This window comes from Nipponia nippon, unplaced genomic scaffold (assembly GCF_047370975.1).
Source record: "Nipponia nippon isolate SJK-2023a ecotype South Korea unplaced genomic scaffold, ASM4737097v1 scaffold_27, whole genome shotgun sequence".
Lineage (NCBI taxonomy): Eukaryota > Metazoa > Chordata > Aves > Pelecaniformes > Threskiornithidae > Nipponia > Nipponia nippon.
In genome coordinates, this window is record NW_028262344.1 from 2,680,599 (window position 1) to 2,704,814 (window position 24,216).

At 51.4% G+C, this 24,216-nt stretch overlaps 1 non-coding gene across 1 annotated transcript in view; it reads left to right on the forward strand.

Annotated features, from left to right (window-relative positions):
- LOC104016049 (uncharacterized) overlaps positions 1–24,216 on the forward strand; it is a 161,455-nt gene that overhangs the window by 134,738 nt on the left and 2,501 nt on the right. Inside the window, exon 11 of the transcript XR_015705975.1 lies at positions 20,923–21,048. This is a non-coding gene — a transcript (uncharacterized LOC104016049). The remainder of the gene's footprint in view (positions 1–20,922; positions 21,049–24,216) is intronic.

The following is a 24,216-nucleotide window of genomic DNA, read 5'->3' on the forward strand; positions in this document are numbered from 1 at the left end:
GCCACGAAGGCGGCCTTGCCGTGCAGATGAAAGGGTTAACGGTGGCTGAGGGGCTGTGTGGGACAGATGCTGAGCATCGCCCTGCCGATAGCTTCTCTGGAGCTGATGCTCGAGCCTCCCCTTGGGTGGCAAAGCCATGTGTGAGCTGGCCCGGGCTTCAGGGCACAGTTCTGGGCTGCGGAGAGGGTTAACAGCCTGGAGAGCACTTTTCATGCGAGTGGAAAATGGCAGGGGCCTTCCCTTCCCTCCTTCCCGGCCTCTGGCAGCAGCTCTGCCGAGCAGGTCCAGATGACGATGGAGTGAGGGAGAGCCTTGTCCTGGCACTGGTCTCCTTTTAGATTAATGACTTGCGATGAGATGCCTAAGTCACATATTGGGATTTTTCAACATTGAACTGTACCTGGCACCCTGCAGCCATTTATCACAGGGCTGCAGATGGAAGGCAGCAGCAGCAGGACTTGTGGAGGGCCAAGAAACACAGCTTCCCAGCCAGCCTGCTGGTGGGTTGGGGGGGATTTTTCTGGTGCATGTGCTTGTGTGGTTTTTTTAAATCTAAAATGATAAATCTGATTTCTTCAGGATATTGGAACAGCTGCAGCTGACCTGGCTATTTATCTGACAGATCTTCAGGGTATACGATAACAGCTCTTAGAGGATGGATGTGGTGTTATAAGCTGTCCAGGCACAGAACATGATTAATGGGATTCACAGAGATAAACAGATGGGGGGGAGAGAGCTCATGATCTAAGAAAATCCCGCCCCTGGACTGGGAAACTATTGGTGAGCTGGAACAGGACCAGGAGCTGAAGCTGTCCTGGAGATCAATGCTCCATGGGTGCCAAAGCCACCCACCTCGGCCTCCCCACCTGCTCCCACCCCACGGCCGGCCGGGGCCTCGGCACGCCGGCGTGGCTGTCATGGCTTGTACCGCACGGTGCGGAGGATGTTCGTACCTAATCGTGCAGCTGTTCTGCGCAGTACGAGATGGAGGCAGCCATCCTGCAGCATCTCACAGCCCTCAGCCACTGCACTCGGACACTTCCCGGCTGCCGTGCTGTGTTCCCAGCCCCCTGGTTTGCTCTTGTAGGACAGGCGTGCTGCTGCCTAACCCTTTGCAGAAATGAAACACCATAGTGCTCCTGCTTTGGCCCCCAGAGTCCATGCAGTCCCCTTCCCCACAGCTCCCACGTACCTTAAGGTCGCTTTTTTTCGGAGGTCGCCACGTGAGCACTCTGCAGTTAACAGCCCGCCTCTTCAGGGAGAAACTAGTTTGGTAAAAGTTGAAAAATCAATCTCCCTTATATTAGCTGGCACAGAAACGCGCAAGGAATTTACGCACCCAGCTAAGATGACACTCATTTCCTTGTCTCTTATTTTCTGATGTGGGCTTAAAAGCCTCCTCTCTCCCTGGCCCCTTTCTTCTGGCTGTCCCCGCAGACCTGCGGTTGGGTTCCTGGTACTCACTCCTTCCCGGGGCGTCTCAGAGGGCGTGCAGCTGGGAACCAGGAGCAGAGGGTCTTGCTTCCTTCGGGACATCAAAGGGGCCTGGTTGCAGAGCTCTGATGGGGAACACCATGTAAAAGGGAGGGAGCGAAAGGAATCAAAAGAGCGTTAGTGCAGAAATTCTCACTGAAAGGGACGGATCAAATAAACACTGAGATTAATTAATCACTAATGGCATGGACTAAAGGTGACCCTTCTGCATTTACAGACTGAAGACAGCAGGGTCAGGATTGAAGAGCATTAATCTTACATTAGCAGAACTCCATCCTTGCCAGAAGGGAGGAAGAAATCCCTTTGGTTCATGCAGAGGAAGCTGAAGCTTATTGCTTCCTGCCAGGTCCACGGCTGCATTTTTATGAAACACCTGCAATGAAAAAAAGAACATAAACCTGACAAAATTAAACAGCCGTCCCAGAGGAGGGCTGCAGCCCTTCGCCCAGGCGCAGCTCTCGTGCTGCTCCCCGCGGCCGGCAGCCCGCAGGTCAGGGGCCGATGGCCATGCTCCGTGCAGCAGAGCCCAGCGAGGTTTTGTCGTTGGTTATTAATAACGCTGGATCAATTACAGTGAGCAACTGGGAAAACGGATTTTGAAATCCTTCCTCTTTACTGCTGAAGTTCGTGTGTGTGTGCATGTGTAATGTTAGCAATACAAGCCACCAGAGATGAGCTATAAAAGGTGCTTTCTTTTGCCTCCAAATTTTGCTCTGTGGTTGCTCTGTAGCATGCACCAGATGCAGCAGCAACAGCGCAAGGCCTATAACCTCTTTCCAAATGGTAATAAATCCCACAAGACCCTAACACACTTGTAATTTACAACTCTGCTAAAATGAACATTATTTCAAGCTAAGCGTATTCTCCAAGGTGCAGGAGGAATGTGGCAGCTTTCCTGCTGACAGCGGAGTTTCTTTTTTAAATGTCATGCATTCACTTTCATTACTTCCAAATAATTGCCCAAAAGATCAGCAGCCGGACGAACGAGAGCATTTTATACCGCTGTTAGCCGATTCCATCATCGTAAAAAACAGCTGCAGGGACCTGCTCGTGGTCATGGTGAGAAACCACTGTCTATTTGGTTCCTAAAGCCCACCAAACAGACCTGGCGGGCTTCAGGAGCAGACCCGCTGCCCTGCTCTTCCACGGGTGGAGAAAGACCTTTGAAATCAGTGAGGTCGGGGCAGGCAGTGTCATGTCTAAGAAAGTAATCTGCGTTTATTTGAGGTTTTTTCAATGAACTGAACCCCTCTTCTTGCCATTTGGGGTTGTTTGCTGTATTGTTGGGGATTTTTCGTGAACGATCCTTCATAGGCAGCAAGGGCTTGTGACTTCGACTTTGAAAATAAAATAGTCGTTTTAACACCGGGCTGAGCCGGGATGCTGAAAGGCTGCTCAGCCGCCGTGGGCCATCACCCATGCAGGGCAGTCCTTTCTGCAGGTTCGCTTCAGAGTGGTTTTCCCAGCTCCCCTGTCTGGGAGGCACCTGGGAGAAAGGGTACGAGGGGGAGCCCCAGTGCTTCGGCCGCCCTCTCCTCCTCCTCCTTCTCCTCCTCCTCCTCCTCCTCCTTTCCCTGCATTTCTCGCAGGAACTGTCCAGAAACGTCAGCCTGTGGAGGCAGCCCCACGCTTTTGCAGATCAGGTCCAAGACAAACTCCAGATCCTGACTGTGAAAGCTCTGTGGCCTGTAATGAAAGCCTCAAGGAAAACTGTAAATATAGGAGCTATTGGCAAAATTCAGATCTGGCCTTGGGCTGGAACTCCCTCTCCCACAGTGGGAGGTTTGATCCCTGGTATTGGCGCAGGCCTGTGTTTCAGCCTATCTTAAACAGCTGGAAAACAAGATCTTTTTAATCTAGACATGGTTTTCTGCCTCCACTGGAAAAAGAAAAAGAAAGAGGGGGAGGAAGACGAAAAGAAAAAGCTGTAATAAAACCCCTGGATGATGGGAAGTACAAAGGAGAAGTAGTAAGGAGCAAAAAGCCAGTGCCACTGTTAATTATTCTGCAGCTTCTAGTCCAAGGCCTCATATCGTTTGAGGGCTCAGATCATTAGTAGAAAACGATGTTCTTTTTTTGAAAAGAATTTCTGATTGACTTTTTGGCCAGCGCCGGTGGCTGTGTGAGCAGTCCTGGAGTCTGAAAACCCTTGTCTGATGTTGCACGCCAAATGCGGCCAGGACAGGGCTCCCTCGTGGCAGCCAGTCGGTTCATTTCTGATTTAGAAGGTTGGTTGCTTTTATAAGAACATAGATTCTTGTTAGAAAACTGTATTTCTGCTAGAAAATAAGCTGGTTTGGATGAAAACACAAGGATTTTAATTGGTAAAGCAAAATGTTTTGAGTTTCGCTGCTTTGGGTTTTTAAAGGGAGAGGGAGGGAAAGGAATTCCTGGTTTTAAGTTGCTTCTCTAAAACTCAAAAAATGCCTATGGAGCGTGTTCCAGATTATGAGAAAACACTGTTTTGTCTCCTTGAGAAACTGGCCCGGGGGCAACCCGCTCCACCTTATACTTTATTTTGAGTGTTTAGCCGTGCTAAACTCACACAGGCCTCTTGCCTTCGAGGGAGGACCAACACCCCGATGCCCCTCTCTGCCGAAGCTGACGGCACAGCATCAGTAGCGACGATGGCAGTTGCGGCACGTTTCCTTGCTCCTCGGAGGCCGTCGGAAGGCGTGCTGCTGTGCCCTGCCAGCAGCCGGGAGCTGCCGACAGCCCGGAGTGCTTGTGAGCCGGGCAGCGCTGGAGCCGGTGCCCTGGGGGGGGGCGAGCTTCTCGGCCCATTACCCCTCTCCTCAGCCGTGCGCCACTTAGCTGGGATTGACGGCGGGTCCGTACTTGGGCGATGTCGTCCCAGATGCCTTCTGCCTTCTCGTTCTGCGCCCCTCATGACCCGCCACACTTGTAGCAGGGTTAAATCTAAAGCCGTGGGAGATGATGGGATAATCCACTGCTCCCCGCTGCTGTTGCAGGACCGCCAGCCTCAAGGGTTTTAGATCTGAAACTCATTCAAGACACCCTAATGGGGTGAGGCAGATTGCATCATTGACCCCCCCACCCATGAGGTGCAGAGCTGCAGTGTCCCATTTCCAGAGCCCCCAAAAGCCTGCGGAGAAGGCAGAAGCAGACCCCAGTTCCCCAGGACCCACCCGGGGGCTGCCATTGCAGAACTGTGTCGGTTGTGTCTCGGTAAGGGTGTAAAGCAGACGGGGCACAAGGGCTGCGCTGCCTCGTGCTCCCCTCCTCGCTCCCGTGGGAACCTAGGGAGCCCAAAGGAGCAGGGCGGGTGAAGCCCGGGCAGAGCATCCCCTGCCAGGGGGCCGGCGAAGCACTGTGCTTCAGTGCCTCGTGTCCTCTGCATAAATGCAATTTCCCTGAATGTCAGAGGAAAGCATTACAGATAACACACTGTGTGTGTCTCTGACCCAGTAAGTGCTGAAATCACAGATCTCATTATTCTGACATGATAGAATTTTTTTCCCTCCCCGCTGCAACCCTGCTGCTGTTGTTTTCCAGACTGCAGACATAATTGCCGAAGGTGCAAAGCCTCCGCAGACAAATACGTCTTGCCTACTTCCCTAAATCTAGCAAAATGCCAGTTCTGTGTGTGCATAAGAAAACGCTTTTAGATCACGCTCATAAGCAGCACGTATTTCCATAGGGTGCCAGTCACAGTCAGGCTCACCTTTAGGGACGTGCGAGACGGCGGAGCGGAGCGGGGAGACACGCTGAGCTCCCAAACGGTTTCCAGACTCAAGGTTTCAAGGTGCCACTTGCCAGCCAGCGTGTGCCATCAGGGGGTGATACGCCTGAGGAGAGGAGCCCTTTAGAGAGCCGTCCTGGATATTTACTGTACTTGATCTTGAGCACAGGGATCACAGGGGACCAGCCACATTTGCCTGGGCTGGACAGCGAGGGACCCTCTCTCTGGCTGGTAGGGGCTCGTTGCAGCAGTCTTTGGGCTTTTGGGCTCCTTACAAGTAAGGGACATGCGGGGACACAGAGGGCAGCAGTGATGCGGGCAGCCCCAGCACCAGAGTAGCTGCATCTGTGCAGGGCTGCATCTTAGCTAATGAGCTCTGTTAACAGGCAGCACTTATTAGCTTGGACACCGTGTGGAGCGAGTCTGCTCGCAGGGTCTGTGCGAGCATCTCTGCTCTGCACCCAGGGGTACAGCTCCCCGCGCAGATCTCTGCTTTCTGCTGCTGCCCAGGCCTGCAGAAGTCCTGCTCAGAGGCAGGGCTCCACAGGGGACACCACAGCTTCTGGAAACCTTCCTAGTCAAATGCTGAAGAAAGGCCATTTTTTTATTATTGTAAGTTTAGTTAAAAAGAAGAAAGATTCCCCCTAATCTCCACTTTTGCGATAATTTCTGTATAATTTTTCTTTTAGGTGGGTCAGATGAAAAGATCTGTTTGTAGCCTGGGTCTTAGAGAGATAAAGGTCTCTCCTTGCAGGTCAGATCGAGGAGGAAGGAGTAGGCCCCTTCTCAGGGTCACTGTGGCCGTCTCCACAGGACCATCTTGCCTGACCAGAGGACACTTTCTCACTTTTATTTTCATCTTCCTGCACCTTTGCTTATTTCACCTCTTTCCTTATGTTCCTTACCGAACGTTTTTTAATCAACTTTACAAATCCACCGTATTGGCAATAACCCTAAATGGTTTTAATTGCGGTATCATTAGCTCAACCATGCAATAACGCGGCAATTAAGCACGGCCTTAAACAGAGGGGGCAGGGAGACAGAGTTCCCAAGTTTGCTGTTCGGGAGCAGAAAGCAAGGACGAGCGCCCCGAGGACCTTGGGCTGCGGAAGGCAGCCTGCTCCAGGGCAGAAATGCCATTAAGAGGATCTGCCAGGTGTGAAGTCCCAGCTGAGCCCGTCTTGCAGACTCCTAGACTTGGGGACTTTCAAAGCACCTGCGTAGCGCGCGGAGCTCAGCAGATGGTAGGAAAGAGGAGAAGGGTGAACGTTCGCTTGAATTTTGAGTGATTTTATGATGCCGCTGCATTTGTACCCCTTTACTGCTGCTTTTCTTCAGATATTTGTGAAGTGGCTTGTCAATCCTTGCACAAATGCTGGTGAGGGGATGGTGTGCCTCTGAGCAAGGATGCAAGGATCAGGTATGAGGGAGAGATGTGGGCTTTCGCTGCCCGGAGTGGAAATGCCTCATTTTGGAAGCAGTTCTGCTCTAGGAGGCTGGACAAAATAACAGAGCTGAGAGGTGCTCTGTGTTGTCCTCGTGCTGTCCCTTCTGTGCAGGATTTCATAATGTCATCTCTGATCATTAATCAGAGATCAAAACCAATTTCATGTGATTAAGATCACCAGTGACACACTTTAAATGAAATGTGAAAATGGAAAGACAGCAGTGAAGGCCCACATTCCTGGAGAGCCGATGGGCTGAGAAACAGGATTGCATCGAGGGTTCTTTACCATAAACCAATAAATCACTGAGATCAATAGACCTTCAGAGATAACGCGGATATGGTTAAAAAGGAGAAAAGCAGAGGGTTAAATTAATCAGATAAATGGCTCACTGAAGAGTTTGGCCAGCTCTCCTCACCAGAGAGTGCTAGGCTAATAGAAATGCTAATAGAAACGTACATATGTATATATTACCCTTCATCCACATAGACCCCAAAGTACTTAACAAACTTCATAGGCATATATTTTACTGCCTTTTATCTTTGAAGTTCCTTCTGCAATTCGGGCTGTTTTAATTACTGCAAGGGCACGGGGAGCTTGCGCACAGGGTTTTAAAACGAGATACGTAGGGTGAGGAGACTGGATCTGGTTTCAGCAGTGGTGGGGCCCGAGAAAGCCACCAGCACGGTTTGCATAGCCACTTGTCGTTGTTAAAACTGCATGGGGCAAAATGAAATCAGATTAAATCCCGTGATTTAGAGTCAGGTAAAGCTCCTCGTCCTCATCCAAAAATGGCGGCGATTACATTTCTTACTCGGGGTGGTGTTAGGCACCAAAACGGTGCCGGTGGGGCGGGCAGTGCCGTCACAGGTGACTGTTTCACAGGAATAAAGGAGGTGACATCTCCCATCATCGCACAGTCTGGCAGTACCAACATTATCTTCCTGCAGACCGGGGGCTCAGGTCATCGCTCGCCTGCCTCTGCCCTCGCCTCCAATAGATGCCCGGTAAAACTGGGAGGATGATCTTTTTGTCTTGCTGCCACATCTCGTTCTGTTTGCTGCCACGGCCTGGGGGAGGCTTTTCATGTACTTTATCCCTGAATCTCCCTGAGGTTTGATGGCCTTTGATAGCCCAACCGAAACACAGACTGTGCTTTGCCTGCTAAACCCTGCCAGCCTTGCGCAGGGCTCGAACGCTAGCAGAGCTTCCCAGAAGGAATTTCTCTCCGGCTCCCCGGGAGGTTTTGGCAGTCTAGTCTCTGTCCAAACAATCATTATTAAAGCCGTGTTCAAACACGCTTGTGTTTGCAGAGTTGTGCAGTGGGGGGTCGGAGGCGGCAGAAGACGGGGCGGGGGGGCAGAATGTGTTGGGGAGGATCTGAAATCGGGGTTTCCCTCTTTACCCAAGTGCCGATGAGCGGTACTAGCTCTCAGGCACACTCAGTAACTCTTCAATTATACCATGCCCTGATATTTCAATTCTGATTGGGAAAGTCAGCGCCTCCATCCATCTGCCAGCACAGATCTAGCGGGGTCTAGACAGACCCCAAGCCCTTGGCACAGCCGTTGCCTGTCCTCACCGCTGTCCTGACTTTGAAGTAGTGGTATGATGTTAATGTTGCAGCTAAGAAACGGAGGCACAGGGAGATCTAGGACCCAGGTCTTTCAATATTCAGGCACTCAGCTCCTGCTTAAAGGTGATTTGGATGGAGATGAGTGTCAGAGTGCTAGTACGTGCGGGTGCAGCCGTTCGGGGATGCTGCCCTGGGCCTTTACAGCCCCGAACTGCCCCAGCTCCTGTTCAGATGCTGTCACTGTGGGAAGCCCAGCAGGCTCCTCTCCTCCGGTGGAAATTGGAGTGGGTCAGGCATCCAGGAGGACCTTGCTTGCCCTGTGTTTGTAGGAGCCCACTCTAGCAGGATCTGCAGACCCTGCCTTTATGCCCCTAAGGGGTCTCTGTCCTGGCCGGGCACTGGCAGAGGCATCTCTCTGCAAAGCTCTGACTTCAAATCTCCCCGGTTAGAAAAATGCAGAGTGCAGATATTAACGTTTGTAACAGGGGTCCCTGCGCAGTTGCAGAAGGAAGAAACTGCCCGTCTCTCCTACACCCGTCCCTGGCTCCTGCCTTGCACCCAGCCTGGCTTCTCCTGGCACCCTCCATGGGGGAGCGGGTGGGGGAGCTCTCCTGCAGAAATGCGCTTTGCAGGTTGGCCTGTTACCGTGCACAATGGAAATCTGGCGGCTGCATCCGCTGCTTAAGAGCCTTCCCCTTGTGCAATAACCTCTCATTATTTTTTAATGTTGTTGTAACTTTATGGCTTAATCAGTATTTGCAATTTGTTAGTAGTCCAAGCTGCAATAAAATTGTTTTCCAGGTACTGAAACATCCTATCAAGGTTTGTAAAGCAGTGGTTCTTAGTTTATCACACCCATAAAAAGCACTGGCAACTTGACAGATATAATAACTTTTTTTATCAAGTGTCTAATTTGAGAGGAAATTAAGCCATACATTACATGCCGATCTGAGCTGGAATTGGAAAAAGACCCAGCCACCCCTCTCCCCACCCCAGCGAGTTTCCTTTCTCATCCCAGCCTCTTCTGTACGGAAAAGACTATTTAAAGCTGGCCATGCTTCTGCATTTGCTCTGCAGTATCCTCAGATTGTGTGTGTATTTTTACAGGGCACTGCACACTTAATAAAAAATTATTTATGTGGCCTGCATTGATGTCACAGCAGTGAAACAATACCTTTCCTTTACTGCAGCAGAGTGGTGATTTATACGAGTGCCTGGAAAAGCTTCCTCGAAATGCAGTGCAGATGCTCCAGGCCACTGTAACAGCCACTATATCCAGTTTACTTACAGGCCAAGATTTTTAAATCAGGGAGGTGATTCTGGGTGCTTCCATTTACGGCATCCATCTCAGGGTGCCTGAGGGGGCTGGGACTTTACCAGCACGAGAAAAGCTGGTCCTTTTCAGGCCTTTGAAAAATTGCATTTTTGTCCTCAGAATTTTGGTCAGTCTAACATAATCCTCCCGTGATCCCAAATACGTCTGTTGAAAAGAGCATTAGTGAATTGGGGGGTGTCTGCTTTGTAGTTGCCCCAAAAAGGCCCTCCCTTGGCGAGGGTTGTCGTGCTCCGGGGCTGCCTTCTGGTCCGTGCTTCAAGACGTGGCCCCCGGTCTCCTCCGTCGGCAGCCCCGGCCCCTGTCCTGCTCCTCTCGCCTGCACCTCTCTGCTGCGCTCGCCCCGCGATGGCAACTGAGGGGGAGAATCCAGGCTGTCCTCAGGCAGTCATTTTAAGGATAATTATTTTGGTGTTTAATTCCAGTACTCATTTTCCCCCATTCCCATAAGTGGTACCAAAATGCCAATAAACAATTGAGCAACGAGCATGGATCACCCAGAGGCAGCTTTCTAAAAGAAGGCTTTCAGAGCAATGCCCAGGTCTCCCACTGTCTCCTGCAGGCAGAGCGCCTCGTCCTCGAGCGCTGCAAAGTTTCGATGCTGGCTGAGGCCAGAACGAATTTGCACTGGAAGCCTGGAGTAAAAGTCAGACGCTGACTACAAGCTGCACACTGTATTTGTTTAAATTTTCATGCTAGCGAATGTCTGTGACACAGGAGACAGGTTTATGGAGAGCGAAAAAAAATGTTGACAAATGGCCCAGTAATCAACTGGAACATGCAATAAATCATTGGAGTGCCAATAACACTTCCAGGACGAGTTGCGAAAGGTCATTACGATGCCACCATGTATCATGCAGCGCCAAACAAAGCAAACAGAACATGTTGGGAATAGGATTATGGGAGAAGCATCTGTCAGTTCTAATTAAGAATTAACTGTAGATCCTATATAAAAAGATGTGTGGTTTATTCCTATCTCCCTCCTTTTCCCACTTAGCTCTCCATTTTTCCCTCTCCAAAATAAAACTCAATTACTTAAAAAAAAACCCCTCTGTCATTTAATCTATTCAACAGCAGCAAAAATAACCCGATGTGACAAAAGAGTGAAGGCTGGAGGGGAGGGACAGGATTTTCTCTGGCTTCTGCAGCCTCTGTAGCGTGCGGGAGGGTGGCTCAGAGCCTGCCCGAATTGCCTGAAATCCCAGAAGTCCTTTGGCATCTCTGAATCATGCGTCCGCGATGGTTGCAGAAGGCAAAAAACGTACAAACCAAAACACTTCGGCCCCCCCCTTGGTGTGGATGAGAGGTGGAAATGGAGAGAGCTTGGAGGTTGAGATGCTGAAAAGATTTTGGCTACCAATGGAAGGAAATGCGAGCTAAGTAAGTGGCAATAAAATAAAGTAGAAAAATTAAAGAGAGAGGAAACCCAGTAGAGAAGAGGCACCAAGTGATGTGCCCTCAGAGGGGGCGAGGGGTGCCCGAGCCCGTTCCACACCGCATCGTCCCCCCACAGCACGTGTTGCTCAGGGGCATCCCCCCACCTCTGTCACAAGCCTCTGGGATTTTATCCCCTCCGGCGGTTTATCCATGTTGTTGGCACTGGGTCTCACCCAAAGGCGGCAGAGGGATGGCTCTGGAGTCGTTCACCGGGCCAGGCATTGCCGCCTTGCCGAGCCGAGCCACGTGAGCAGCCCGTCACCTCCGTCACTGCGAATGACCCTCCCTGCATAAGCATCTCATAAATCCCCCCAGCACCTCCTTCCTTTCGCCTTCTCTTCCCTCTCCTCCTTCAGGCTCCCCTTTCTCTCTCTCCCCATTAATCTGAGTTGCATTTTATCATGTGGGCGCCTATCCCAGGGCTCCTGCTGAGAGGGCTATGCAAGCAGCATGCTTTTCTTTATTATTATTATTTTTCCCTTTCTTCTCCTCTATATTTCCAGGCCTCTTTTCTGCTTAAGTTTGCATTTCTTCTTTTTCTTCCCTTTTTTTCTTTTCCTTTCTGCTGACTGAGACAAGACCGTGTCCTACTTCAACATCCCAGGATTTGTTACAACTTCAAGGTGCAGGTTTATGGCCACGGTTGTCCCGTTTATGGTACAGTTCCTCTTATGGGTTCTAATAAACTTTGTAGCTCCAGGGTGCTCTTAAATCCTGATATGAAAGATAGAGAAGAATCATTATTTAGTCCAACTAAATATAAGATGCTTCACCCTTGAAGGCTGAGGATAATGTTTCTTTCACAGGTGTGGAAAGACCCATAATTCCTGTGTACAGCAAGTGCAGCTGCAGGAAAAAATGATCAATTCTCCCCATGGAAATAAGTGTGCTCCCCCCATGTGGGATGGGGAGAAACAACGCCGGCTGGGACAGGCACGGCTTAAGAGGGATCCTTTAGCACAGGGAAATAACATTAAAACTCAATAGAAGTTGCAATTAGCTGAAAGGCATGTGTCGGGTAAGAAATGCGGCCCCTGGCCAAAGGGGCAATTAGACCCGTTCCCCCGGCAGAAGGAGGCACGGGGCAGCGTGATCCGTCACCGCCCCGGCAGAACGCGTTCAAGTCTTTGGTCCCCTTGGAGCTTCAGGACGTTACCCGGCGTTATGCAGAGGCAGCAGGGACCTGCCTAGGTGACAAAGCACCGGCTGGAAATTCAGTGGCATTTGTGCAGCTCCAGCTGCAAACAGCCCTCCCGGTTCAAATAAGGGTTGGGGTTTTTTCAGCAAAAATTTAGAGGACAAGCTCAATGGTAAACGGAATAAATAGCTGAAGGCTGGCAGAGTGGCAAGCGATGCAGTTCTGTAGGTGCGGGAGGGTGTCTGTGGTCCGTCTCTCTTACCTCCTGTACGCCCTTGGGCGAGTGGATTTGCCCCTGGGACTCTGTCCCCGCTCCCGCGCAGGGCAGTAGCCCTGGTCTCTGTGGTCTCGCTGGGCTCTGGAAGCGGAGATTTTGTTCCGCCGTTTGCACCGAGCAAGCTGAGCCTTAGAGCCAAGCCCTGGTGCGTGGCCAAGGTACACGTATCTGTACGTATGTCTGTGGGTATGTATGTCTGTGTGCGCAGAGACAGCAAATCAGCGTATTTCTTTCAGGGAAAAATCTTTTCCATTTTTTCCTATTCCCTTGGCTTTACCAAATCCTGTCTGGTTTCTGTTTTGTCTCTGGGAAGGAGAAAGGAGGTCAAAGAAGGTGGAAAGGGCTAAACAATTTTCTTGATTTTTTTTTTCCCCCTAATGTGTATTTTTCCTCTAAAATTTCTGCAACGTACCAGGAAAGTACAAGTGGTGTTTGAGGGGTCCTGGGATCCTCCGTTCCCAGCTACACTTACCACTGGAAGGATCAGCTGGTCCTATTTTTTTTCCAAAGTTGCCATACACCAACCAATTATTTTGTTACGAAAAAACATCAGACAACAACATAATTGAATTGTTGTTTGGTACGCTGCCCTCCAAACCGGTCACCTAATTATCATTTCTCTACAAACAGCTTGTTTTCCGTTAAATTTCTGGTTTTCTTAAGTAAAATGATAGGTTGTTTGTAGGGGACAGAAAAGCAAATTGATGGAAGCTGCAAATGAACTTTCAATTAAACGCAACACCTCTAAAGCCGGCACTCTTTATGATTATGGTACGATGAGAGGAGGGTGAAATGGATTTAAAGAGGTAACCTTGCAACCACTGAGGGTTCATTAAAATTAAAATCCTGTGTAAAGTGTAAGAGATGCCCTGTCAATTGGCATAGCTGTCTAATTCTGCTCTCTCTACGGTAATATCGGAGTCGCCGGCTGGAGAAGGTGCCTCTTATTAAAATCCTTGGGTCGGAGCTGAAAAGAAAAAAATCCAGCCCACATTGGTAGTTTATGGGTCTTTCCCTGCAAAGTGGTGCAAGAAGCCTTGGTGTTGCTTTTGCTTCACGTGCAAAGCAGACGTGTATGTACATATACACACACTTATATTTGTACACGTGTGCGTATGCAGGATCAGATTAGACTGAGGGAGGAGCTTTCTTGGAGGTTTTGGGGACCATTGCTGAAAAATACCAGGGACTTCGGCGGGGGGGAATCACAGCAATGCTAAAGCATGTCTTGGGTCTTGCTCGTGGTTCTGCAGCAAGACACAGCTCAGCACTGAGGCTCTGATGGGGAGGGACGCAGCAGGGGGACGTCAGCCCACAAGCCACGCTGACGACCCGACTGTCGGCCCCGAGCTCACAAGTCGCCCAGCTCTTGAAATGGGCACCAAGCGCTGCTTAGAGCATCACTCAGGCTTCACTAGCCTTTTTTCCCCTTTTTTTTAATATATCATCTGTTGTCGCAGTTATTCTTACTTGTGAATGAATGATTCGGTGTCACTTTTGGCTCGGATCCGCCCGGCCGGTTTGGTCCCTCCCGCAGGAAGTGCCCGGCAAACCCAGCAGCGCTTACACAAATACCGAGACTCTCCATGAGGTTGTGGCAACAACGAGTCACCCCCGAACCAACAGACTGAAATAGCAACCTGCCAGGAAAGTTTCCTTTCCTGTCACTGATCCCTTGAACTGGTTACTCATAGTTTCTGTGGTTCCCGCAGGCCTCCAGCATGGTCAGCCCCAGCCATCCCAGCCTTTAATAGATCACTCTCTCAGCAGCCAAATGCAAGAAGGCAGCGCTGTCGCTAAAATACCTATTTGATTGTGCTCACAAGTATAAATAATTGTTTTTAAAGCCATTGAAAAGGCCACAGTATAAGATACCAGCTTGTTTGCTTATTCAGATTTATGCAAATTTTTGGGAAGGGTGTGTTTCCCTAAGCTCTAGGTATCCTTGACACACACTGAGACACATCACAAATCATACCCGAAGTGCGGCGGTGAACAGAGCGGAGGGCACAAGCCAAGGCACGGGGACCGCGTGTGCCCTCTTGCAACCTCGGGATGCAAAGACGACCTTTGCCACTGGGCTGAGCCCCACTGGAAGCAGCGAGACCCTCCCAAAATGTGCCCTTCCAGCAGCCTCTTTGCGTTTATACCGAGCAGGCTCCTCCTCAGCAGATGTTCAAGACTCAGCACTCAGGCTTACACGGAGGAACTTCCAAAACAAACCATCTGGAAAAGAAAACAGCAAACTATTTGCAAGCTATTTCCCTCCTCTGCCGCACCCCCCCGCCCGGCGTCCCTGATCTCAAAGTCACAGGGAAGGATTTGAGAGGACCGAGAGCGGAGCGCCAAAGCCGGGAACGGAAGGAGCGCGTCAGTGAAGAAATGTTCCCAGCAAGGCTGCAGCTGTTCTTGTAAAATATGGCAAGGCAGCACGGCTTGCTCGGCACGGCCCGGGGCTGGCGAGGCACCGGCAGCTGTTCGGGCACCCCCAGGGCTGAGCGGATCCAACAAGCTTTTTCCAATGATGAAAAGTGAGGTGCTAGGGGCAGCGGGAGACAGGAGAACACACGGGGGCTGGAGCTTCTCTCTCTCTTTGCTTTCTATCCTGGCTTCCTCCCACCTTAAAGAGGAGCCGGTGGCTTTAGCCCCCAAATGGGAAAGTCGTATGTTGTTTGCCGATTCGTAACGTCAGGAAGGTTGCAGCTGAGATGTTACTGCCCTCCGGCAGGTCCTGCGGTGCTGCGATGTCTCTGGTTTCCCGTTAGCTATCTGCAGCTCTTCACGCTGGTGTGCTGGGGAGCCAAAATGCAGCCAGGCATTTTTCTTCCTTCAATTTCCAGAAACATGAAAATGCTCCCTCCCACTGCAGGAGGGGACATGAGGACAATTTCTCCAAGAGGGGGGTCTGGGCTTCATCTCCTGCATCCAGTTCCAGCCTCGAGCAATGAGCAGGGGCCCCTGGCAAAGGGCTGATGACTGCTTATGAGAAGGGTCTGTCCCCTCTCAAGTCCCTTCAGAGACCTGGCCAAGCCCTGTGCAATGAGCAACGTGCACCTCGGTGTCCCCGCTGACAAAGGGACGAGCCCGCCTGGCCTTGTCTGCCGTCTGCATGAGAGCCACGCTCCCGCTCAACGTTGGAACAGTAAATCGCAGCAGGACCAAGATGGACCTGCTCCTCATGCCTTTTATAGCATCTACAAGATCAACAGCATTTATTCTGCCCCTTGGCAGGTTTTAAATTCATGGTGCTTTACGCCAGTGGCTAAATCTCACCACTAACCATAACAGCAGGGCAGGTTCCTGCACGCCGCAGGCTGAGCACGAGTGCGTATATCCCCGTTAGCACTTCAGACAAGATGGTCCGTTTATGCCTGCTCTAAGTGCTCCCGATCTTAGAGTTTCTTATGCCCATGTCATTAGTTAAGAGCAGCTTGCACCAGGCATAGGGTTTGGCTCACCGACCGCCTTTCCTGCACGCTCAGGTAGCCCTGGTCCTCCCCAGGGTACAGTGCAGACAGGAGCCGGTTGTCTGATGTTTTGATCATGCTGGAGGTGCTGGCTCTTCCCTTGCCTTTCCCACCGTAACCTCTCAACACCCTCTTGCAGCTTTGGGAAAAGCTGCGTTTGAACAGAGCTTTGGGCACTTTCCACATACAGGATTATTGCAATTACTATTAATAGTAATAACAGTGCATTAGTTTTTGTAAGACTTTCTGTTACCTCTGGTGGGCACGTGAGAGCCCATTACCGAGCAGGCTGTGATCCCGGTGTTACACCGCTATTAGATTTCCTGCTTGAGGGAGGAAGATATACGGCCACAATTGAGGTAGGAATGTGCATTGCTCCAGGAGCACAGTGTAGCTCTGTCTGTGAAGGGCACGTCTGGGTGTCAAAATTGCAATGGGAAATAGGTGCGTGAATCACGATGCAGCGTGTGTGCGAGGGCACGTGTGTTCGTGGCCGGTGTTGGCATACATGTGCCATGTTAGCTGCATCCTTTCCCTTTATCTTTTTCGGGATCCAGTCCTCTGGCATCTCCCCTTCCCCGTCTTCCCGGAGAGCTTTCTGCACAGCCTAGGAAATTGGGTAATGAAAGCCGAGTCATACATTCCTGCTTTATGTTTCCAAAGAAGCAAGTGTGACTGTCAGGTTTACAAAAGATTGTTTATGTTCAGTGGCGTGAAATGGGGAGCGAGTGTGCGGAGCAGAGCGAGAGAAAGACTGCCCTGCCCGGGCTGACAGCACTGCATTCATCCTCCATGCTACAGCAGACAAAGCGCTGGTGCTGCCTGACAGGGGCCATAAATCACCGCTGGGAGATGCTGTACCTACAGCTTATACCATTCCAGATGACAAACACACAATAATCCACACAGCACAGCACTTTTTCTCCCCTCTCTCCCTTGGACTCACTGGTGCTCAAGTGACGACAAGAGGCAGCGAGGAAACCTGCAAAGCCTGGAAGGCTCCTGCGGGGACCGCGGGAAGGAGCAGGGGAAGCCGCCGATGCAAATACTGTAAAGCTGTGGCTCACCGGCGCCGGCGGCTGTTGAAGGGGCAAGAGTAACGGGGGCACCGGTTTGCAAAGGCTAAAAGGAGGGGCGGCCAAGCAGCGGTGAATCCTCCCTTGCTAAGAGGGCTCTGATTAGAAAGCCAATGATTTTTGCTTGCTGCTGCCCAAGCAGGATGGAGCTGGGGCAGCTGCAAGGTGGGATGGGGCTGGGGAGACAATACCAGCACCCGGGGCTCTGCAGCAGCCCGCCGGGACAGCGCGGGCAAGGCATGCGGTGCCACGCTTTCGTGCAACCTGGAAAAATCTTACCAGTCTCTGTGCTGCTTACACAGGGCCCACGTGCACTTGGTTGGAGACATGGCCTCAGCTGCGGATGCTGGGCTTTGTCTGGAGCCCTGGCCTTGCCTCTCCCTGTGGAAGTCTCCCCGGCCTGTTTTCCCCAGCTGGTAGATGGAAGCATTGGCCTTTGCTCTGCTTGGCCTGTTTGGTTTGTGTGCCCCCAGGTGCTCGCTGGGCCCAGCCGTGGTGGGAGCTGGCCGGCACCGCGCCTCCTCCAGCCTGACCCTCCAGTGTCCCCACGGGGGCTCCGTTAACACAACCAGTTTAAGTCGTGCCTTGGGTGAAGTGGGTGCAAGCGTCAGACGTGCCAGAAATGCCCAGCAGCGCGTTCAACTCCCAGCATTTTCCCCACCAAAGGCACGTTCGAGTCCACGGCGTTGCCAGCTCTGCCGCGTCACCCGGGCAGCTTTGCCCAGGTTTCTTTTTGACGTGAAAGTGGAAACGTGATCTTTGAAGAAGGAGGCGATGAAAGGCAGGGAGGCAGATGCGCTGCCACCACCCTGGGCTGTAATTTGCGAGGGAAGGGAAAGGAAAGAGGTCTATCTGGTTGGACAACCCTTAAATCAATGTATCCTAATTAACAAAAGATCTAATTCATCAAAGTGACAGCAACTCTATTTATATCACCTCTGTCCATGGGGGCTGCTGGGGGTTTAGGGTTGGGGGTTTTTCTGCTTTTCCTTTTCTGACAGCTTTATCTTTCCCACACACATTTTTATTTCTCGTTTCTGGGGGAGAAGGACTGATAGAGAAGCTTTCCTTGGGAATATGGCCATTTAACTGCCATTTTTTGCCTCACCCCCAAAACAGAGGGATATGTGGGGGGAGCTGGGAAAGAGGGGTTATCTTAGTGAGGGGCAGGTCTGATTCAGAGAGGAAGGAAAGCACTGAAAGGTGAGCAGAGGGGTATGCAGCTATGCGTGCAAAATTTGGTCAAATCCTGCAAGCTGGGGTTATGCTCTGCAAACACCCCCAGCAGGAACCGTGGTCATACGGGGATCTTGGCTTTCATTTGGAAAAGCAGACCCTGAGAGCTTGACAACACGGCTGGATGACACCTTAAATCTTGAAGTGCATAAAAAGAAGCCCAACTGTTTTGTTTTGTTTTGTTTTAATATCTGAAACCTCGTGGTTTGGGGGCTGGGAGAGCAGGATGCTGAATTGCCATATAAATACAAGGACCGTGTCATTTCAGAATTGCTCTGCTGTTCTCAGTGGGCTCGCTCTTGGGAAGACTGAGGTTTGGACGTGATATAGTAACACAAAAATAGTAATAATAGTAATGAATCCCCATTCAGCCAGTCCTCCCTGCTGCAAGCACAGGAGCATAAAATCCAAGATGCAAAACGCAAGCCCTGTCTCGTGGGAAGAAAGAAGCTCGGAAGGCTGCTGGGGTAAAAAAGCCCCAAACCAAACCAAGCCAAACCAAGGCAGCTTTGTCTCCGAAGTGCAGCCGTGTTCACAGCACACCGGCGAAGAGGAGATGAAAGGGCCATAAAATGGAGCCGTCGTCTGCAGGCTGCACCAGCGCATATATCCTGATGTGCCGGGAGTACCTGCTTCTCCCGTAGCCTAAACTTCTGATGAACCAACGTGCTTCAGAGCGCATTTATATGCAAAGGCGTATAATATGTCCCCTGTATCTAATTATCTGTCAACCTGAGGCAGTTTGTTTTCCAAATCGGCCTCTCGGCTGTGACTTTATGAGGTCATAAAGAAAACGGTGCCACTCTCGCGCTGGAGCGCCGGGAGAGCCTGGATCAACAAATTACCATCTTTAATGGTGTCTCCTCGTGCAAGCTGACGCCCTCCGGCGTGCCCCGGCACGGGAGCCCGGGCAGCCCCCAGCCCCCTGCACCCAGCCGGACGGGGCAGCGGCGGGCAGGGGCAGGGGCAGGACTGTCCCCTGCGCTGCCCGCGCTGCCCGCTTGCCCTCCTCTGACCCCGGCGGATGTGTTGCAAAGTTTGGCAGGAGCTGGGGGTGAACTCCAACCCGTCGACTGTGAGAGCAACACCACCGCCAGCGAAAGCCGAGCTGCGGATTCCTCTGCCCACGCTGCTCCTGTGATTAATGATAGAAAGGAATTAAAAAGAAGGAAGAAAAAAAAGAGCGAGGGAGAGGGGAGGGGAGCGGGTCAACAGCTGAGTGCAAGGCAAGTCGCTAGACAGGGAGTAATTAAGATACTTGGGTAAATATGATTAATAAGCTCAAACTGGCAGGGTGTGCAGTAAACAAGGGCTAACCAGATGGTACCCTTTCCTTTCTGACAATGCTGCAAGCTTTGTAAAAATAGGAAGGAAGGCTCTGGATCCTCCCAGCACTCTCGCTCGCTCCGGGAGGAGGGAGGATTCAGCACGGGGCCAGGGCAGTGAATCACCTGATAGGAACGAGAGACATTTCCCCCTTCATCACGTCCCTGGACGGCTGCGAGGGGAAAACAAATGGCTGTTCTCGCCGTGCCGGGGTGGCACTCGCAGCCATGCCACGGGCCCGATCCAGCGCCTTGCTCAAGCACGGGCTGAGTTTTGCCTGAGACTGGCTGCCTTCACTTGGACGGCAGCGGCGGGGAGAGCCCTTGCGCTGCTCTCCTGGCATCTGATCTCCAGCCGGAACGACTCCGTTTGAAAAGTCCTGCCCAGAGCTCGTCTGCGCTGCCAGAGCTCGAGGCTGGGCGCCACCGAGACCCCCTGCTCCTCCCTTCCAGCCGCAGCAGGTGGCTCGTTCCCAGCAAGAGCTGGTCAGAAATTTCCCCACAAAACACTTCTCTGTCAGAAGATGCCATTTCACCAAAGGTGAAACATTTGCGGAAATGCACCGATTTTGATGAAATTGCATTTGGAAAGAAAAATCAAAGGAGAAAATCATTTCGATAAGGCCAAAGCATTTCAGTTTGACCTTTTAGGAATTAAATGGCATAGGGTTTTTTCCATTTCAAAAAGCATTTTGTTTCCATGTACTCTCTATATGTCTTTCTCTCTGTAAGAACTATTGAAACCAGAATCAAATGTTGTGATTATCCCAACATGTGATGATGTATTTCCCCCAGTGCAATATTACAAGAAATTAAGCCCAAATATCCTTCTGCTTTGAAACAGGGAAGGGAAATCTGAGAAATGTAAAAAAAACCCAGTTCTTCTCCTGGCCCTGCTGCTGGGTCATGCTGCCAGCGGCCACGTCCCCGCTGGGGCTGCTGGCTCTGGGGCCGGGGAGCGGGCACTTCGGGCAGCGCTGCTTCCCCTCGGCCTCCCAGACGCTCGGCTCGTCCTGGTAAGGTGCCCAAAGCAGAAGGGATGCTCGTGTCTCTCGTCTCTCCTTGGCATGTGCCACTGGACCGGAGCTAGCCCCTGGCTGAGGGCCAAATGCCTGAGAGTCCACAAAGCTGTTTGTGCAACCCCTGTGATGCCCTGAGCTGGGCATTTCATCACCTAAGCTCATACACATCACAGCAACATGAGAATATGCTCAGGGTCTCAGAGCTATCAGTTTTCATTTGACTATTTACTGTCCAGTACTTTGAAAATAAAAAATTTGCCAAGTAGCCCCAGGTATTAATAAAAGGTTAAATCAGCACTTAGCTTTCAGCTTCCTTAGGACAAGGATTCTCTTTTTTCCCTAGCTGAAAAGTTCCCAGAGATAATGAGAACAGTAAATGTTTTATCTTTGCAGGGAGACAGGCAGAACAACGGGCGCAGGAGGAAATCTCTGAATCACAAAGATGTCACCTGAGGAGCGGCGTGCCACCAGTTTCTGCTCGGCGCTATTTTTTCCCACACCGTACCATTTTCACTGCATGTAAGTTGTCTCGTTGTAGTCAACTTCTGCTGGGCAGAGAGGCTGCTCCTCGGCTGTGCCACAGACCCAGAGCGTCACTTCTGATCTCGCTGGGACTCACCTTCCCATCCCGAATAATAATGCTGCTTCGGCTGCCGCATTGCTTCGCAGCATCCACAGGGCAGGGGCTGCCTCTGCCTGCCTGCGTCTACCGTGCTTAACACACCGGTGCTGCGACTGGCGAGGGCCTGTGGATGCTTCCCGTTGTGGAAAATGAAGTGAGACGTAGTTGGGAGGCTTCGAGGTGCAGCGAGGCTGCGGGAATAGCCAGTGGCTCGGAAAAGGTGGGGTAGAGATTAAAGATAAAGAAATTTCAGCTCATTGGCAGGGCACATATTTTTCCAATATAAAAGCAAATGGGGGAACCCTTTAATAAATGGACTCTATAAAAACGTCCTTTTGTATTACTGCCTCACCTTTTCAGGGGGAAAACACCAAGGTTTATTTTCCTGGCTCCCGAATAAAAATATCATTGCTGCTTCATAATTTCACAGAACCAACAAGCAGTCCATAGCTATTTAAAATACACAGGCCCCCCTCGGTACCCACCATCCACCCGGCTGCAGGAGCAGCTGCCACGTAATTACAAGTCCTCGTCACAAGTGCGGAGAAACAAGTTGTGGCATTTAGGAAAGGTCTGCAAAAATAGGTGTCAGACCTTAACTAATAGTGATTGTCCTTCCATTCTGCTGTAATTTACATTTAATTCACACATTTCATTTCCATTTAAAATATGATTACAGTGTTTTGAAGCACATCTCACCTGTCCCCTCCGATTACGGCAGGATGAAAATAACACGAAGCAGCAGGAGCGAGGCTGGCTGCCCCGGGTCTTGGCTGCGGGATGGTAAACACACGGTGCCGTTCTCCGGGCTGGAGAAAGGGACAGAGAGGACTTCCAAAAACATCACCCGAGCAGGGACGGAGGGATGGATGGGCACACACAGACACAGCCAGACAGACAGACACACAGCCCTGCCTCACCTTCCTCCTGCTTCATGCAGGCAATTCTTGCTGCAGGATTTTAAGCACCAGCAAACACAGGGAATCAGAAGTGCCAACAGAGAGAGCTGGGGGGCAGAGAAGATGACTCTCTAGGCTGTATTTTTCCCTGTTTTTTCATGGCATACACAGGCTTATCCTTGTGACATGCTAGTGTGGCATCCAGGCACGCCAGTTCGTAAGAAAAAGCAGCATCTGGGCGTCTGGTACAGCCCACCGCGGAACAGGGCCACAGCCTGTCCTAGGAGAGGATAAGCAGGGCCTGGGAAACAACGCCGTGAGCTTTTAATTTGTAAGTAGCTGGTTTAAACCCAGGCCTGCTCAGTGAACGCTGGGCTGGAGAGCCTGGTCCTGTCATAGTATTGCATTCAGCAAGTTTCTATAGAAATAAGACGTTAAGTGTGGAGCTGAAGCTGACTGGGAATTAATACTCCATAATTCATATCCTGGAGTTTGCTCTTTGTAAGTCCAAGCAATTTACGTCACTCAGTTTCATTTCGGGTACCGCTGCGCTTTCCCCTCTCTCTTGCTATCGCCTGGCTCTTGCTGCTCAGGGCTCTCGATGAATTTTTTTCCTTGAAGCTCGTTTCCCACAGATTTTAAAAAAGGAGGATGTGGGGGAGGGAGTAATGAGACCAAGTGTCTGGGTTTCGCTTACATTTTATTTCTACCTCAGCATCATCTGCAGTGACAGCTCAACTTGGCACAAGGCTGTCTTATTGTTGCTGCAACAGGAGATGGATGCCCGTGCTGAGCTGCGAGCCTGCGGGCCGGGCATCCTCCCAGCCCAGCAGCAATCGAATGGGCCGAAGCGGCGTGTGCCCAAGCAGGAGCGCTGCTCTGCAAAGCATGTGTAAATCCCCAGTCCACTGTAATCCCTCCCGGAGAGGAGGATGCCAGTTCCCAGGGGGGCCGCAGTGCTCTCACATGCGTCCTCTGGGTACCAGCCACCGCCTGATGCCCCCGGAGCTCATCAGCATGGAGCACATGGCGCCTCGGCTGCAGCTCTAGGCTCTTCCCCGCTGCACGGAGGCATGAGCTGTATTTGAACACCTCCCTCTCCCGGCAGGCGAGGTGCTCGGGGGGAGACGGACAGTGATTTTTCACTGGGAGATTATGGTGATTTGTGCTCTCTGTCTAAATTCCAGCATAAATTTCAGAGCTGCTGGAGTGCCCGTTTCGGTTTTGTGGCTGCCATCCCACCAGGCGGCCACCGGCCCGGCAGCTCCGGCACACTGCCGGTCGCTCTGGTCAGGCGAAGAATTTGCTGTCTTTATTTGCTTTTCTCGACTCTCCTCCATTCTAAATGAATTTAGAAGCACAAAAACTTTGCTATGGAGAAGGAAAAGCTGGTCCTTGCCCTCGGCAGCCTGGAAAGGAGAGGTTTTACCCTCCTCTGGAGCAGATACACAGCGGGGATGAAATTCCCCCTGCAGAGTCCTTCATAAAATCTGGGCGCTATTTAAGCCATCAAAACAGGGTTCAATGGGACAGAAGAGGAGCACAGGCCGTATGGCACCTGTAGCAATCAGGTGCTGCTGCAGAGACTGGTCTGGTCTGATCTTGAGGGAAATTTTAATTTCTCCGGGATGGAAAGCTTGTTCATGCTGCCAGGCTGAGCGCCTCTCCCTGCGCTTGGTCTCAACAGAGCGTATCCCAGTGCCGATGTGAAGCGCAGCAGGGGACAGTGCTGGGGCCTCTCTCAAGCTGAGTTTCACCCTGGACAGGAGCTGGGAGGTGGAAGCTGGTGTGTAAAGTGCTTTTTACCAGGACAAAGGGAGAAAGTCGCCAGGAGAAGCAGGGGAGCCCAGGAAGCCCCGGGGAGGAAGCCATCCCTCCTGCATTTGGGGACAGAAGCGTCCCTGGGGAAACACTGACACGCTTACAGTCCGCTCTGTTAGTTTTAAGACATGTTTATTTGTGTAGCTCTCTGAAGCACATTTGCTGCAAGGAAAGGATGCTTTGCTTCTCTCTGTCTCGGTTGTAAGTGCTGCTGTTGCGTCCGGAGGGAGCGGGAGTTCGGGCCGATGCTTTCTGCTGCTCCCGCCCTGCACCGGCGCTGAGACTTGGTGCGTGCCACCCGCCCGGAGACATCAAATAATACTGCTTTGGCAGCAAAACAGTGAA